Here is a 15579-nt window from a genome sequence, read left to right as displayed (position 1 = left end):
TGCATCCAGAGAAAGAACTGATAAACAGAAGTATGTATGGAATAATTTTATACACACACACACACACACACACACACACACACACACACACACACATACACACACACACCCCTATCTGGTAGCCATAGTTGGGGGTAGAAGAAAAAAAAAGAAATTTGCATGATAAATTTATTATATATTTAAAAGGAATAGCAAGTTGTACATAATAGATTTGCAGCCTCATGCACAAGAATCTTCTTTATTACACTGTGTTATGGAAATGCTTGTTTTATTCCACAAATTAAAAATAAAATAAATATGAAAAAAATAAAATAAAATAAATGATGGGAGGAGAGGAGAGGGGGGAGGGAGAAGGAGAAATTTTTAACCACACACTTATGGGGATAGGGAGGGGGAGGAAATAAATATATTTTTAAAAACTGAAAAAAATCAAATGAGATTTATCATAAAGGTATTTATTTTATTTATCTATCATTTATTATTTATTTCATACTTACCTTAAAATATGATATGAGTTTTCACCAGTGTCCTCTGAGATAATGGGCAAGAATCATAACTGGCCATTTATAACTGGAGTCACTAACAGTGGTAGAGTAGAAAGAACACTGTATTTGGAGTCAGAGAACCTGGGTTTGTTTGGATTCTGGCTCTGCTGCTAGACAAGTCACTTTAACCCTCTGTGCCTCAGTGATCTCATCTGTAAAATGATATGATAAACTATATCTCTTAGTTCTTTTCCTATGATCTCTTAGGACCTAGAGAGCAGTTTTTAAGTAAAGATAATTGCGGAAAAAGCACTTCATTTAGAAGTCAGGAAAGCCCGGTTGAAATATCAGCTTAAATGTGTATTGTCTTGTGTAATCAGAAACAAAGCCATTGTACCTCTCAAACCCCAAGTTTCCTGACCTCTAAAATAGGGAAAATACTCATACCATATCCATCACAGGGTTATTGTAAGAAACTGAATATAGCTATCCACCAGACTACATTTCCTTTCCCCTATTTCCAGCTCTTAAGGAATATGAAAGCCAAATGATTCTCTGAGAATTCTGCTACTTCCACTTGGCAAACATTGATTCTTCTCTTGTGCTTTGAAAAGAGCTGAAATTAATTTTCATTCATATAGAGTAAAGAACCTTTGTTTTGTCAGCGTCATTGCCTGAGGTCAACTCTGCCATGGGAATAGGGTCTATGAACAGCTGATGAGCCCAGAGAGGAAGCACAAGACAGTGTTTATGTAGGGCTAAGATAAATACCAGCTCTTGTTTTTTGTCTTTAGTTTTCTTCATGATCAAGAAAATCAAATACAAAAGAAAAGCCAAAAACTTAAGTTTGAATTCAAAGTCTGTTTTCATCAGCTGCCAACACTTTTTAGAAAATGAAAATGCCAGCCCCTCCCCAGTGTCTTTAGATTGCTGTTTTCTACCTCTTTCAGAAAACTGTTTTCTTATTTTTTTCTTGTTTATGTATTTAAGGGGTAGGTACCAGTACTGACAGAGGGGAAAAAAAATGAAATCAATGTATAATCAAAATTGAATGCTGCTCAGTACCTTAGCTGCAATTTCAGAAATTCGAGTCCTTTAAAATCTTTAGTGGCCAAAAATTCTTACATCTCAGCTCGCTACTCAATCTTTTTTCAAAGTTAATTTCCCCCACATTACCATTTATAATTCAAGTCACAGGTCAGTGAACATCATTCTAGTCTACCCAAAATCACATCAACATTAATGTCTTTAGAACTCTAATATGTGCCTTGTACACAGTAGACACTTAATAATTAAATTAATTAAATATTGTGGAGTTGATGCAAACATTGGCCTGATACATTAAGTGCTAATGCACTTAGCAGCAAGGCCATTTGATGTCTGCTGTGCCCTCAATGGGGCGCCTGGCCCTCTTACTGCCTGGGCCTCCTACCAATAATTCCTAAATGAAATGATGACTTAATCAGCATACTGTTTTCTCACTCCATGGTAAAATTAAGGCCTTTCAAAAAAAACACCAAAGGTCAAAACTAGCCTTTAACATTTCGGATTGAAATGAGCATTTAAAAAAAAAATACTGTAGAAGTAAAATTGTCTATTTTACTTTTTATTATCACCTCTATCTCTGGTATAGATAAAATTTTCCTCTTAGCCACAGTTTTACAAAGTACCTCTAACCATTCTCCTCCAAAGTTTTTATGCTATGGCCATTTCAATTTAGGTCATATAGCCATTCGGAATTTATTGTGGAATAAGGTAAAAAGTATTAACCTAAACTTAATTTAAGCCAAACTGCCTTCCAGTTCTCCCAGAAGTCTTTGCTGAATAAGGAACTCTTATTCCAATAGTTTGTGTTCCTGTGTTTACACAACACTAAATCAACTTTGTTCAACTGCTTGAGTCTTACTTGGCTAATCTATTCTCCACTGCTAAATCTTTTTTTTTTAATCAGTATCAAGTAGAAGCTGCATGGCACCATGGATAGAGACCCAGCCCAGCCTCCTTTTCAGAAAGACCTGAATCTCACACTGGGTCATTTTGACCTTGGGCAAGTTAATCTCCTTCAGTGCCAGTAGTCTCCAAATTTTTTAGATCATGCACCCCTATCGGTACTTTTTTCCCCAAGGGGTATGGTGAAGGTGGGGAACTTTCCCAACAGCACCTCCATAGCTGCTGCTGTGGGTGTCTGGGTAGGGGGTAGGGTCAATTGGTAACTATCCTGATAGACCTGTACCTCACTCACAAGGGGCAAAATTGGGAGCTTGCACAAGTAAAGGAAGAGGTATAGAGGATTACGGGTCTGAAGTGGGTAAAGCATAGCTACGGTTGTGTGGGACACTGGATATGCAACCTACCTTTAGGTGGACTTACCATATACTACTTGGATATTGCCACCACCCCCACTTTGGAGACAAACCCCAAAGACAACTCCCTCAAAGTATAAATGAAGTGATGATAACACTGGGAGAATGTCATTTCCTTTTATTAGTACAGGGCTCCCTATATTAATGAAGTCACAGATGAATCTAAAAACATAGTTTTGATAAGTACTGACTGAGTTCTAGTCATGCTAATCCTACTTCATTCCTACTTTTTGTCATTATTTCCCTTGAGATTCCTGATGTTTTGTTCTTCCAAATTAATTTTATTATTTTTCCTAGTTCTAGAAGTAACCTATTTAAAGTAGTAGTTTGGTGACCATGATGCTAAATCTGTATCAATGCAGCTATACTAAAAAGAGAAGCTGTGGCTTCAGAAAAATCTTTGCAACAAATCTGACAAAGGGCTGATATCCAAGACATATAGGAACCCCATTGTAAGAAAATCCATAAACAAGGGGATGAAGGATGGGAACAGGAATTTTTCAAGAAGGAAAGAAGAATAGCAAGCTATTAACACCCATATGGAAGAATGGTCTGAAGCACTATTGAGAAAAATGCAAATTTTCACAACCCTAAGGCTTCCCCTTCCACCCATGTGATTGGCAATGGTAACAAAAGATAAAAATGATAATTGGCAAAAGTCAAGTACACTAATGCATTATGGGGGGGGGGGAAGCTGTGAATTGATCCAACCACTTCAGAAAATAAAAACAGGTATTTATAATAGTACTTAAAAGTTCTGCAAAGTATTTTACATACATTTTTCTCATTTGATCAGCAAAATAATCCTAGAACTTAGGTCTTATTAGTAACCTCATTTTATAGATGAAGAAACTAGCTTCAAAGAGCTTAAGTGACTTGCACAGGATAAAAAAGCTAGTATCTGAGGTGGAATACCAATCCAGGTCTTCCTGACTCCCAAGTTCAGTGTTCTCTCTATTATGCCACACTACCTTGATAAACAATACTGAATTATGGTAGAAAAGTTACTGAGTTGTACATACCCTCTGACCTCAGCCATACCCTTTTTTTAGGTATATAACTCAAATTAGTCAAAGATACTGTGAAAAGTCCCACATGTGCAAAAAAAATACTTAAAGCAGTATTTTACAAACTGTGGTATATGAATGGAATGCAATCTATTGCACTATAAAGAAAGAACAAATATGAAGAATTCAGAGAAACTTGGGAGGTTTATATCAACTGATGCACAGCACAGTAAGCTGAGCCACAATAATTCATACAATGATCATAATAGTGTAATTTTTAAAAAGTTAAAAAAATTCGAATTAACGACCACTGCTTGACTTCAGAGGACTGATGGTAAAACATGCCCCCCTCTTCTCATCAGAGTGACAGTGGGCTATGGCTGTGAAATGAGGTATATATACAGTTGGTCAGACATGGCCAATGTTTGTTTTTCTTTGCTGCACTTCTTTGTAACAAGGGAAGATTCTTTAGGGAAGAAGCAGCCCAATAAAGCACTAGTCTAAAGTATAGTACATGGACAAAATTATTAACCATGGTCAAAATACCACCCCATTCGTCTTTAATCCCCTTACCCACCAGACATAGAATCCTTGGTTTTTAAATGAGCAACAGACTATAGAGTAATATGCCCACAGACCACATATGGTAGCAGAGCCTGAAAACATGGGAATTTAGACTCCCAGTTTCTACTTAATTTTGACTGAAATGAAAGAAAAACTATCAAATGTAGCGGGGAATGGGTCTATTTCAATAGTTTGGGGATTTTTTGTTGTTGTTTTTTTAAAAAGGAAGGCTTCTCTCAGCCAACAAAACTCCATGAAAGAATTCACAGGATGAAAATCTTCCCCATGAGGAGTTACAGTACATCTCTTTGTACCTTCTCAATAGTTAATAGCCTGCAATGTCATTCCCTACCCTACCTTGCAGAATTTTTTATTACAGCAGATAAACACTATGTATCTAGACAGACATATCATTTTTATGAAAATCAGAAAGACATGAAAAAGAAAATAAATACAATAGCTCCTTTCTCAAACCAGTGTCAAAAGATGGCATCTTATCATAAGAATAAGTGACATGAAAGTGAAGACAGTTTGATTATTATGGACTCCCAGACAGCTGCCATTTATAAGGATGCCAAGAGCTATAAAAAAAATTATGGCCTTTTTTTTGAAGAATTTGCGATGTAATACAGATGACAGGGCGAAAGAGGATGATAATGCATAAAATGATATGCTTACTATAATTATCTTTCAAAGTTAGAGTTTTAATTCGCTAATTATAGAAAGACTGTCTAGGACTAGCCCATCTTTTTCAATCACATCTCTTTGATAACTGTACTTGAGTTCTTCTCCACAGTTCTTTATCATTCATAGACTGTGCTATTTGCTCATACTCACCTCACACACCTCTCTATTGCCCTCTGAGTGACATTTATTATTAATTCCTCAGAGACTGTAGTGTTCCATGACTCACTGACATACACAATTTTGAGTAGTAAGCAACTTTTAAAAGGTACTAAGATTTCATGTCTTATCCAAGGCTGCCAGCTGAAAAATCATCCCTGGTGTACAGTATATGTCTCTCCTATTATACATCTGGCATACAAATATGGTTAATGCATGGCCTTATTTTCCGCATTATATCATCTTTCTTATGAACTGCCCTGAGGTTTGGAGTTTTTTTAATCCTTTAATCTTTCAAAAGAAAGGAAGTGGGTATAAAAGTCTTGGGCTTCATGTTTGATTTTATTGAAAAGTGGAACAAGGTGTGAAGATGGGTCATGGAATCTTCATCTGTAGAATTACTTAAAAGTAAAATATGGATATGAAGAATGGTTGCATCAAGTCTTGGGATGGTGAGAACTGAAGCAAGTCACGTACTTCTCAGAGGATTTCGGACCTTCAGACAAACACCCGATGATCTAGCCCATATTCCTACATCATCTGTGAACACTCCTCTTAAGGACTTTTAGGTTTTGATTTCTCCAGCCCGCTCTAGTTCAGCTGCACAGTCCACACACTTATGAAACCTAAGTCATAAAGTTAATTTAGAGATCAACTAGTCCAACCACCTCACTTCACAAGTAAAACTGAGACCTAAAGAGACTAAACCATTTTTCCAAGAATTAGGTTAGGCTCTGTTAAAGAGACCACCTATGTCACACATATTACTTAATTTCAGTTTAGAAGATGGATTACTTAGGCATACCTACTGCATAGGCTAATACACTCAAAGAATTTTAGAAATACAAAGGACTTTGGAGACCATATAGATCAACTCTCTCATTTTTCAAGTGAAGAAATTGAAGCCCATTGAGGTTAAATGACATTCCCAATCTTCTTCAACAGAATCTCAGCAGAACAGAAACTGTGCCCAAAAACCTAGCATGAACAGATCTGGTAGTAACCCCAAATTGACACTGAATCACTCACTCTTGTTCAGAGAGATGCCATGTAAATAAAACCTTTTTTTTTCTTTTCTGTTAGCAGAGGAGAGGAGTGGTTAAGGTCTAGCATGGTCCCTGATTGTTCTTAATTACATACAGAGAATTCCTAAGCCCCTCAAAGCACACTGCAATTGAAGTACATCCTTTCCTTTCACTTATTGCTAAAAACAAGGTTTCCATCATATAGCATCCCATACATATGAAGTAGGGTGGGGAGAGGGGAATAGAGAAGTGATAACTGAAACAAAGCTAAAGATGCCTCCTCTGCTGGTCTGGGCAGGAATGGGTTCCGGTAATTTAGAATCCCTCATGATAAAGAAGGGAAAGGGAAAAATCCTGAGCCACCAAGCCTTCCTTAGAATTCATTGTGCCATTCAAAAAGAAAAAAAAAAAGCACTAAGCCCAGGGTTATTTATAGCCAGAAGAGTTCAAAAATTAGTCCATAATTGCTTCAAGAAAAGGTGAGGATGAAAAACTCTTTCCAATCAATTTCTCTTCAACATTGGTGAATTTCAGTTCCCAGCTGGACAGCCTATTATAGGTACAGTAAGCCCTAGATGGGGAGCTTCAGCTATTCAAAAACACTGGTGGAGGTGGGGAAGAGAAGGGTCGGGGGATGAGAGATGATTCGAGTTCCCACCATTACCAAGCCCTGGGGTCTGAGTTTTCTCCAGGGTGTTTCTGCCAGAAACAGCACAGAATCCAAGGGGCTTCAAGATCACAAATTTAAGGCCTCCAGGGACTGTCATGTTCTCAGTTTGGGTGGGATTCGTGATCTTATTAAAGTATGGTACTCTATCAGCCCAGACCACAGATTTAATATACTCTGTAGGGCAGCTTAGTGCTGGGGAGGAGAGGGTGGGTGGTGGAAGGAAACCAATTTTTTTTTTCTAGGGAAGGTATATATATGTGGGACAGGGTGTCAAATGGAAGAGCTAAAGAGGGGTGGGGAAGGGAGGAGTAACACACCTCCTACACTAGCCAAGGGCGTATTCCCCAGCTCCCAGGGCTCAGGGAAGTTCCCCAACCTTTCCCCTCTCCCCTTCCCCCACCCCCTCCCCCTTTTCCTTCCCCTGTAAAAAGCATACCAGATTTAAGCCCCCTCGCTGGCTTTTCCACCTGGATGAAAAGACTGATCCATTTACTTGGTGTGTAGGACAGAGGCTTCGCCTTCTCAGTTCCCAAATCGCTACTGGCTTAGAGGCATATTAGGGGAAAGGGGGAGGGTAAGCGATTGATCCCGATTAAAGCAGGTTCGGCCCTACGTAGGAAATCGGTTTCCCACCAATCCGCTCGGATTCAGCCGCGTCTGCGCTACTGCTGAAACTGACAAAACGTGGTGCGGGGGAAGACTCTCCTTGGAGCCGGGGGCTGTCTCCTCTCCACGTCCTTGCGCCAGGCAAAGGGGGCTTGGGGAGGAGAGGGGCACGCAGTCCAAAGGAAAAAATATACATCTATGACGGCAGGGCTTATCCGAAGAGGTGGAGAAGCAAAAGTTCGTGTAAAGAGCAGGGCTTTTGTTAAGAATGGCATCTACTTAAATTTCCCCCAAAAAAGTCACCCCCATCAAAATTTAATGTCCGATGCCTCTCCTCCTCCCTAGAGCCCCCACTTAAGCCTGAAAATAAAAGATCCTGGAGGCAACGAGGGATTCGAATTCTGAAAGCGAAACTGTAAGAAGTTTGGGGATGCTCTTTCCTGTTTCCCTGGGAACCCCCCCCTTTCCCTTGAGCTTTGAATGTCACCTGTGGCCTCCCCAGCTGCAAAAAAAACCAAGTCCTGGTGCCCTGGGGTAGGGAGACTGGATGGGGGGGCCCGAGGTAAGGGATCAAGGGGGTAGGAGAGCTCTTCGGCTCGTAAAGATCCCCGTTTCCACGTCATTTAATCCATTTATTGGCACCCGTTGGTTAGTAACCTTGCCAGTCAAAGAAACAGCTGAGCTGGCTCTCAGGGTAGCTTAGTTAAAGAGGAGGTGGGTCTGGCCCGACTTCTTCACAACCAACCCCTTGGTTTTCTTTCTCCCAAAAGAAAGAAAAGTACACACACACACACACACACACACACACACACACACACACACACACACACACACACACACACACACACACTCTCACACAAAACCACCCACCCACACATACATGCACACGTATCCTAAGGAGTTTGATAAACACGCACGAATGCATTTTCACCTCCACTGTTCAACCACGATGCAAAAAAAAAAAATTGCAGGTTTCGTGGAGTTGGAGTTAATTCTTTGCTTGTCATAAGCGACGTCAGGAGGAGGGGAGGTGTTCCCGGCTGAAACTGCAGTTTACGAGCAAAGAGCCATTTTAGGCTGGTTTCCTACTTTACCAAAGCCTCCTCTGTTTCCCACAGGCAATGTGGAAGAAGGGGCGGAGAGAAGGGGGAAAGATGGGACGGGGAAGGAGCCAGGGCTGCTTTCCCCGTTACCAAAACTCTTATTTTAGGCTTTTCTCAACTCCCAGCCCCTGCAATCCCGATGGGGCTGAAATTACGCTCCTTCCCTATTCCCTAGCTTGTCCCTCCTCCACCGCCGCCACCACCACCACCTCTGCAACACACACATTACACACGCACGCCCACAGTCCCCATTTCTCCCTCCCCCACCCCCTCCCAAAAGACCCCCGGAACCAAATGAATTGCAAGGACCTTTCACACAATGTAAGCATCCGTTTAAAAGGGAGAAAGAATAGACTGGATCGATCCCTCCTCCACGGCACTCAAAATGCCCAAAGACCAGATTATTGTTTCTACTCCCAACCCTGCCCAAAATATCCATATTTTTTCAAAAACCTATTTTTAAAAAATAAACAATTAAATGCACTAACTTTCACTTCTGCACGACGGTGCGCCCGGCTCCGCTCTGGTTAAGTTTGCAGACACTGCGGAAGGCAGAGCCTCGCTGGTCTACGCCCTCCTCCCTCTTCTTTCCGCTCTCCCTCCCCCTACCCTACGCTAAAGCGCTAACCTTGCCCCTACTCCCTCGGGGAAGGATTTCTCCCGCTACTACACTAAGCAATCGCGGCGCGGCGGTCGCTGCATGGTGACTCTTGGCGACCCCTATCGGTGTGGCAGGAAGGATCAGAGGATCATAGGCTCAGAGCTGGAAGGGACCTGAGCCCAACTCCCTCATTTTGCATCGGAGGAAACTGAGGCATCGAGAGGGTGGGTGACTTGCCCAAGGTCACACACAGTTAAGGTCTGAGGCACCTTCTCCGGCAGAAGAAATCACTAGGCTAGTTCACTTTTTGCATTTCCCCCTCCCCATAATTTAGGTTTATTTCTGTATTTGTTCTCTCTCTGGTTCTCTTAACTCTAAAGAATGTCCCTCCCCAAATTTGGGACTCCTTTTCCAGTCCCTTCCCAGGGGTGACTGAACAACCCCCATGGGGTGTATCCTATTCTTCCGAATGAATGCTCTAGCATTCATCACCCTCTTTCCAAACCACCCCCGAGACACCAAACCTGCAATTTCAAAGACACGACCCCCTTCCTCCATCCCTCCCCTTCCCCATTGACCCCTGGATCACACCTTACCAAAGCCAAGCACTCTATATACAAGAGTATCCTATTCTTGCATGTACACCTTTCTCCCTCTACATCTCCTGACTTCCAGAAAGCGCATCTCCAAAAAGTAACCAGGAATAAACTCCTTGCCCAGCATCCTCGACGCTGTGCTTTTAAGGTCCTGTCATTCTCTGATGCTCTATACTCAACATTACTCTCCTCTCCACCCCCAATCCGCCTCCACACATAGAAAAGAAAGAGCAGTCCAATTCTTAACACAGCATGCCTCCTTGCACGGGGAAGAAGGGGGAGAAAAGCCACCAGCGTCTCCAACCACAACTGCATCATACACCGGACAATTAGCCTTTTTGAATAGGGACCTCCTTGCTCCACCTACTGAGAGCCTTTGACAGCGAAAAGACCACAACATAAACACAGAAAGGAGGAAGGGGGGGGCGTGACGAAGTTATCTCATGTACATCTAAAATAAATGATTTCATCCATCATCATGTATTTTTACACCCCGAATGAGAGGAGGGAACTTCGCTGCCTTCTTTTCCCCCTCCCTTCCTTTCCCTTCCCTTCCTGTAATGGACTTTACACACTAAGAATTTTACCGCGGAAAAAACTAGGGCAGGCTCGCCCCTATCTTGCTTTCCCATTTAATTCGCTAAAACACCTCCTGGGGTAACCAAAGAGAGTAGAACCTAGGCGGTGGCATCTCCGGTTGGGTTTTTTCCCACCTCAAAATCTTTATTTTCAGTTTTTAAAATTCACCTTAGCCCGCCATGTTGAAACTGACAAGATTTATAAATATTCATTTACCGCAGTTGTAGAGCTTCGGAGAAAATACGTAAGGATCAGGCTCTAGATATCTGTCCAACATCTCATGCACCTACACACACACACACACACACACACACACACACACACACCCCTCCTCCTTCCACTGCTCACCCCCTTCGGTCACCCCTTATCAAAATAAATAAATAAAACAGTTCGTGCAGTTTTTTGCTTGATGGAGGGGGAGGGGGAAAACACCAAGAAAAGCAAGAAAATAAACTCTAGACTACAGAGAGATCAAGTCTAGTCAATTCGAAAGAAAGTCACATGAACAGGAAAGCCCCAAATGACAGGATATTACTTTTTTAAAAAATAGAAGAAAAAAGGAGAGCCCATCCATTCCAAAGCACCCTCCAGAACTAGTGGTAATTTCATTTTAGCTACATATGCAAATCCTTCCCAACACTACTTTAAAAAAAAATGCAGATGTATGTATATGTGTACACATATATAAATAAATGCACTAACTGTCCTCCCAACCATCCTCGCCCCCCACCTTCCCCTGCTGTTGTTCCCAACGCCCCCCCAAAAAAAACACAAAAGAGGAACCTTGGAAGAAGCAAAAGGATGGTGGTGCCAAGTGCAAAAAGAAGGGCATTCACCAATAAAGGTGTAAAGGGGCCAGATAAGAGGGTGAGGAAGACGCAGTTTACAAAACGAGGCACTTTACAACTAGGGTGCTTGGATCTCCTGCACTCCCATCCTCGCTTTTCGGGGGGGTGGGGGAGGAGCAAAAATTTTTTAAATTAAAAAACCATTACAGAAAAGCAATCAAGGAGAGTTTGAGAGTTTGAGGTTGGGATGGTTTCCTTCCATGCATAGCCTTTGCCCCTTGCCCAAAAGCTGTCCTTTCCACCCCCCCCACCCTCACCCTTTTTTTTCGCTAAACTGGGGGGGGGGGGAAATCTGCTAATCGGCGCGCTCAACCTGCCAGCCAGAGATTTCCTTAACCATGCTAAGTGTGGGACGCCTAGAGAAGCAGCGCCCGGAGCGACGTCTTACCTGGATGAAGTTTGTTTTTTTTTTTCCCAGTCTCTAAAAGGGCAAAGCCCCCCTCAGCTCAGTTGTGAAAAGGCGATCTGTGTGTGTCTCTCTCTCCCTCTCCCCGTCTCTCTCGCTCTCCCTTCTCTCTCTCTAGCTCGCTCTCTCTCCTTCCCTTTGCTCGCTCGCGCTCTCTCTCTCCTCTCCCTCCCGCTCTCTCACTACAGACTCATTCCAATATGGCATCCTCCCTCTGCGCATGCCCGGCACTCTTTTTTAAGATGATTTTTTTTTGCATTCAATTCCTTCAATGACCTTTTCCAGCGGTTGCAAAATTTCTTAAACCAACTGGCCTGCGTTAACAATATAAGCTCCCTTTCCCTCCACCCGCCCACTTGCCCGACCCACTCCTTTCTACCCCTCCCATCCCCCGCTCCCACCCCACCCCAGTTTCCCCCTTCCTCCTTCTCTTTAGGTCCTCTTTATAGACTAGCAACTGAAAGTTTAAATCGCCAGCGGTGAAACTGACAAGTACGAGATGTGACTGGTTGGTTTTGGTTTTTGTCGGTTGGCTGCTTCCTTCGCTCTTCAAGTAATTTAATTTTTTTTTATTGGTCCAAGTGTACAAACTTGCAGGTTCTTCGAAAGTTGGGGGGGGGGGTTCTTTTTTAAACTAATGTTAACAAGTGTGGAGAAATAACTGTAAGCAACTTTTGCCCCGCCCACTCTGTTGCACCCAGCCTTGACTTAAATTGAGCCTAGTCCCTAGCAGTCTTTCAGAAACCTTTTACCAGGGAAGGGAGGGGACCACAAGGGGAAAACTTTCCCAACGAGTGGGAAATTAGCTAGGTGTCCCCAATGCTGTACTTTTCTATCTTTGGGTTTGGGGGAATGATTTATGGACAGAGAAAACAAAGCTATTTTATTTATTTGACATCTTCTAGAGGTGTCGAAGTGGAACTTTAGGATAATTCCAGACCTAGGTAGGAGTTTGGGGCTAGCTGAATTCTTAAAAGTGTCTTCCAGTGCTAATAAACCCTATGATATTGTCAGTAAGGTGGGCTCAACCCCAGTTGTGCATGGCACAAGGCTCGAGGTCGGGAATGGGGAAGAGGCAGGTGTAGAGAATAGAAGGTAGATAAAACTGGGAGAAAGAGACCCAGCGACAGCGAAAAATTACAACTCGCAGTTTGTCGGAGTGAAATCATCCCAGTGGTGCTGCATCCTGGAGTTGGCTTAAAATCAGTCCATTACGCAGAAAAGCAGTTTGACAGTCGGAGTAGAGCAGGACACAGTCTTCCCTAACCCCCACCCCTTAGGTTGATTCCTGATTGATTGACTGATGGGCATGAACCTAGTGAAATATCAGCTTCCCGGTACTGGGGATTGCGTGGGATTACTAAAAAGACCCGGTGTTTTTAAAAGATTGGATTTAGGTTTTGCCTGTGATTTGGGTTTGGGTCTAGGTTTTCGAGGAGAAAGGTGGGTTTTGTGGTGGTTGAAGTTTGAATGCTAAGGGATTTTTTGGTGTGCACTTTTTTTTTCCTTGGGGAAGTTGATATTTGCGGAGTGGAGCGGCTCCCTTAATTGCCACAGATTGGGAAAAATCTCTTTGGGCTTTCTGGCCGCTTCCTTCTCTCCCCCTCTACTTCACCTTAGCGGCTCAGGTTGTCTCGATATTAAAAAGGTCCCTAAGGTGAAGCTCAATCTAGTTCCACCCATTCCTCCCCCACCCCCACCCCAGGAGATAAGTAACCTCTAGCAGTTAGGCAGCTAAAATGTTGACTGGGTACTTTGGTCTAGATTTTAGCCTCGAGGCTACCGGACGCTAGTTAAGGACTGGGAGTGTGTCACCCGGCGGACGCCAAAAGCAGCGAAGCGTTGTCCCTAAGTTCAAAGACTGATGTGGCGACTATGGGGCAGGATTGAATATGGGAAGATGGGCGCTGTTGGAGTGGGACGCGGTTGAGGAGGGGGATGCTGAGGCTCAGGATCCGGAATATCATTTCATCCTTTGGTGTCCTGAAGACCCCCTCCGACAGCTCAGGAGAACAACCACCTGAATTAATGGAAGACCAGGGCTACGGGAGGGAAAGTATGCTTCAAAATTCAAACTATCAGAAATTCCCCCTTAACCAAAACGGTGGGTCAAGGGGGTCTGGGCTCAGGAGCACGGGAGGGGCAAGCTGGAGGTAGAAGTGTACATGCAAACACATTCAAACATTAAATAAAAAAAAAAAAGATGTAAACATTCATCCAAATCCAGTAGTTTCTCCTCTCCCTCCCCCCCCCAAAAAAAAAATCTGATCCTGGGATTCTAATTCCAGGGAAAGTGGAATCAATGCCCTCCTCCTCATCCCCAAGACTCCCCAGGAATTGGCAGAAATACACTTCGGTCAGAGTAGTTCTTCCTCTTCCAGCCTTCCCAGCTGCAGACCCTCCACCCTATGCGCGCGCATCAAGTCATCCTCAAATTCAGCCCCGGGGAATTGCGGGATTGGCCCTCTAACACTTTGCGTAGCTTGGACTCTTGGTGGAACAAAAGTGACCGAGGGTCACAGCATCCTTATTAATACTCTGCCTGATCGGCTAAGAGAGCTGAACCAGGCTCCTGAGCCCTGAGCTTCCCTTCCTATTTTACCGTTATACACACTTCGTTATACACACACTTCGAGACACCACACGCAGGATCGTCTGCAAATGACCTTGTGCGTATCCGCATTAGTGTGTGGGAGAAAAACCAGGGTAAAACGCAGAGACAGCCCTCAAGTCAAAGAGCTCTAGAGCCGGTCTCAGTCCACGTAGATGCTTTAAATGTTTATTTGCCAAGCCATTCTTCACTCAGACGCACTCCTCGGCACTGCTCCATTCACTGTGTACTGTCCACAGATGAAACTTACTGTTTCATCTTCAGAGGACACTTTCGGCTGTCCAAAGGCCGCTCAGAGATCAAGCTCCCTTTCAGCTACCCTGACACTGCTCAGAATTTCCGGGTGTTTTCTGTTTGGTGGGGGGGAAATGCTTTCTCCCCTGGGCTGAAGAGTCTGTGCCTGTGCAGCTGTGAGATGGGGTGTGAGAGGCCAATGGAAAGCTACTTCTCTATTGTCTCCAATCTTTCCCATCCTGGCAATCTGGACTTTTAAGGATCTGAAGAAATCTCTTTTAACAAAATGAACAAATATGCAAAGAACATTCAGTCCCTAGACTGATAGATGTTAGAGTGTATTAATGTATACAAATGGTGCCAACTCTTAATTCTTCTCAATTTATATTAGCATTGAGACTCTAGTTGTTAAGATATGTATCACCTGTGACTAAAATAGTGCGTTCCATTTAGTTTAGGGATGTTGACTAGAATAGCTACAGATTAAAAAAAGATGGGGAAAGGGTTTCATGGTTGTTTCTATTAAAATTGTTAACTAAAGGTATTTACGTCCAACTTTTCATAGCATCATCAATGCATTCTGCAATCGAATAAAACTATTTTCCAATTTCAAAGCATCCTTTGAAGCTCCATTTTTTTAAGATTTGTCTTGCACTCCTTTTACTTTTTCTACTTGTTTCTTCCTGGCTTCTGGAAAGTTCCTTGGTTTTCTTCCTTAAATTTCTTCCCCATTCTCCTTCTTCCAAGGACACCAATGAGAAAGCTGAAAATTGGTTAGGTGATTCCCTGAGGTAATTAAAGTGGCCCCTTCCTCCCATTCCAATACCTTCCAACTTTAATTTTTATTTCAGAACTAGGTACATTGGGGATATAGATATTCAGAGTTAGGAGCCACAGTAAATCAATTAAAGCCAAAAAAACAGTATATCGTGCCAAAGCTAAAGCATTGGTGAAACCCACTGATGCCTTTCCCAAGTCAAAGAGACTTAATGTGCTCTCTATTAGGAATTATACTTTCAGTGCAGGGAGATTTAGCCA

The 15579-nt window shown here is 42.8% G+C and overlaps 1 protein-coding gene across 2 annotated transcripts in view; it reads right to left on the bottom strand.

Annotated features, from left to right (window-relative positions):
• The window catches only part of SFMBT2 (Scm like with four mbt domains 2), a 302167-nt gene extending 290171 nt beyond the window's left edge, over window positions 1–11996 (bottom strand). The window contains exon 1 of one of the 2 annotated variants that reach the window (XM_020965056.2): window positions 11679–11996. The gene's annotated coding sequence lies outside the window, so the exon portion shown is untranslated. Of the gene's footprint in view, window positions 1–9154; window positions 9242–11678 lie in introns of those variants that run through there. The other variant, XM_020965057.2, reaches the window with a different exon arrangement.
• Between the last annotated feature and the right edge of the window lie 3583 nt (window positions 11997–15579).

The sequence above is a fragment of the Phascolarctos cinereus genome, unplaced genomic scaffold (assembly GCF_003287225.1).
Source record: "Phascolarctos cinereus isolate Bilbo 61053 unplaced genomic scaffold, phaCin_HiC Scaffold_1;HRSCAF=81, whole genome shotgun sequence".
Classification (NCBI taxonomy): Eukaryota; Metazoa; Chordata; class Mammalia; order Diprotodontia; family Phascolarctidae; genus Phascolarctos; species Phascolarctos cinereus.
The sequence above is the reverse complement of the archived record's forward strand: the minus strand, read 5'-3'. Positions and strand labels throughout refer to the sequence as shown.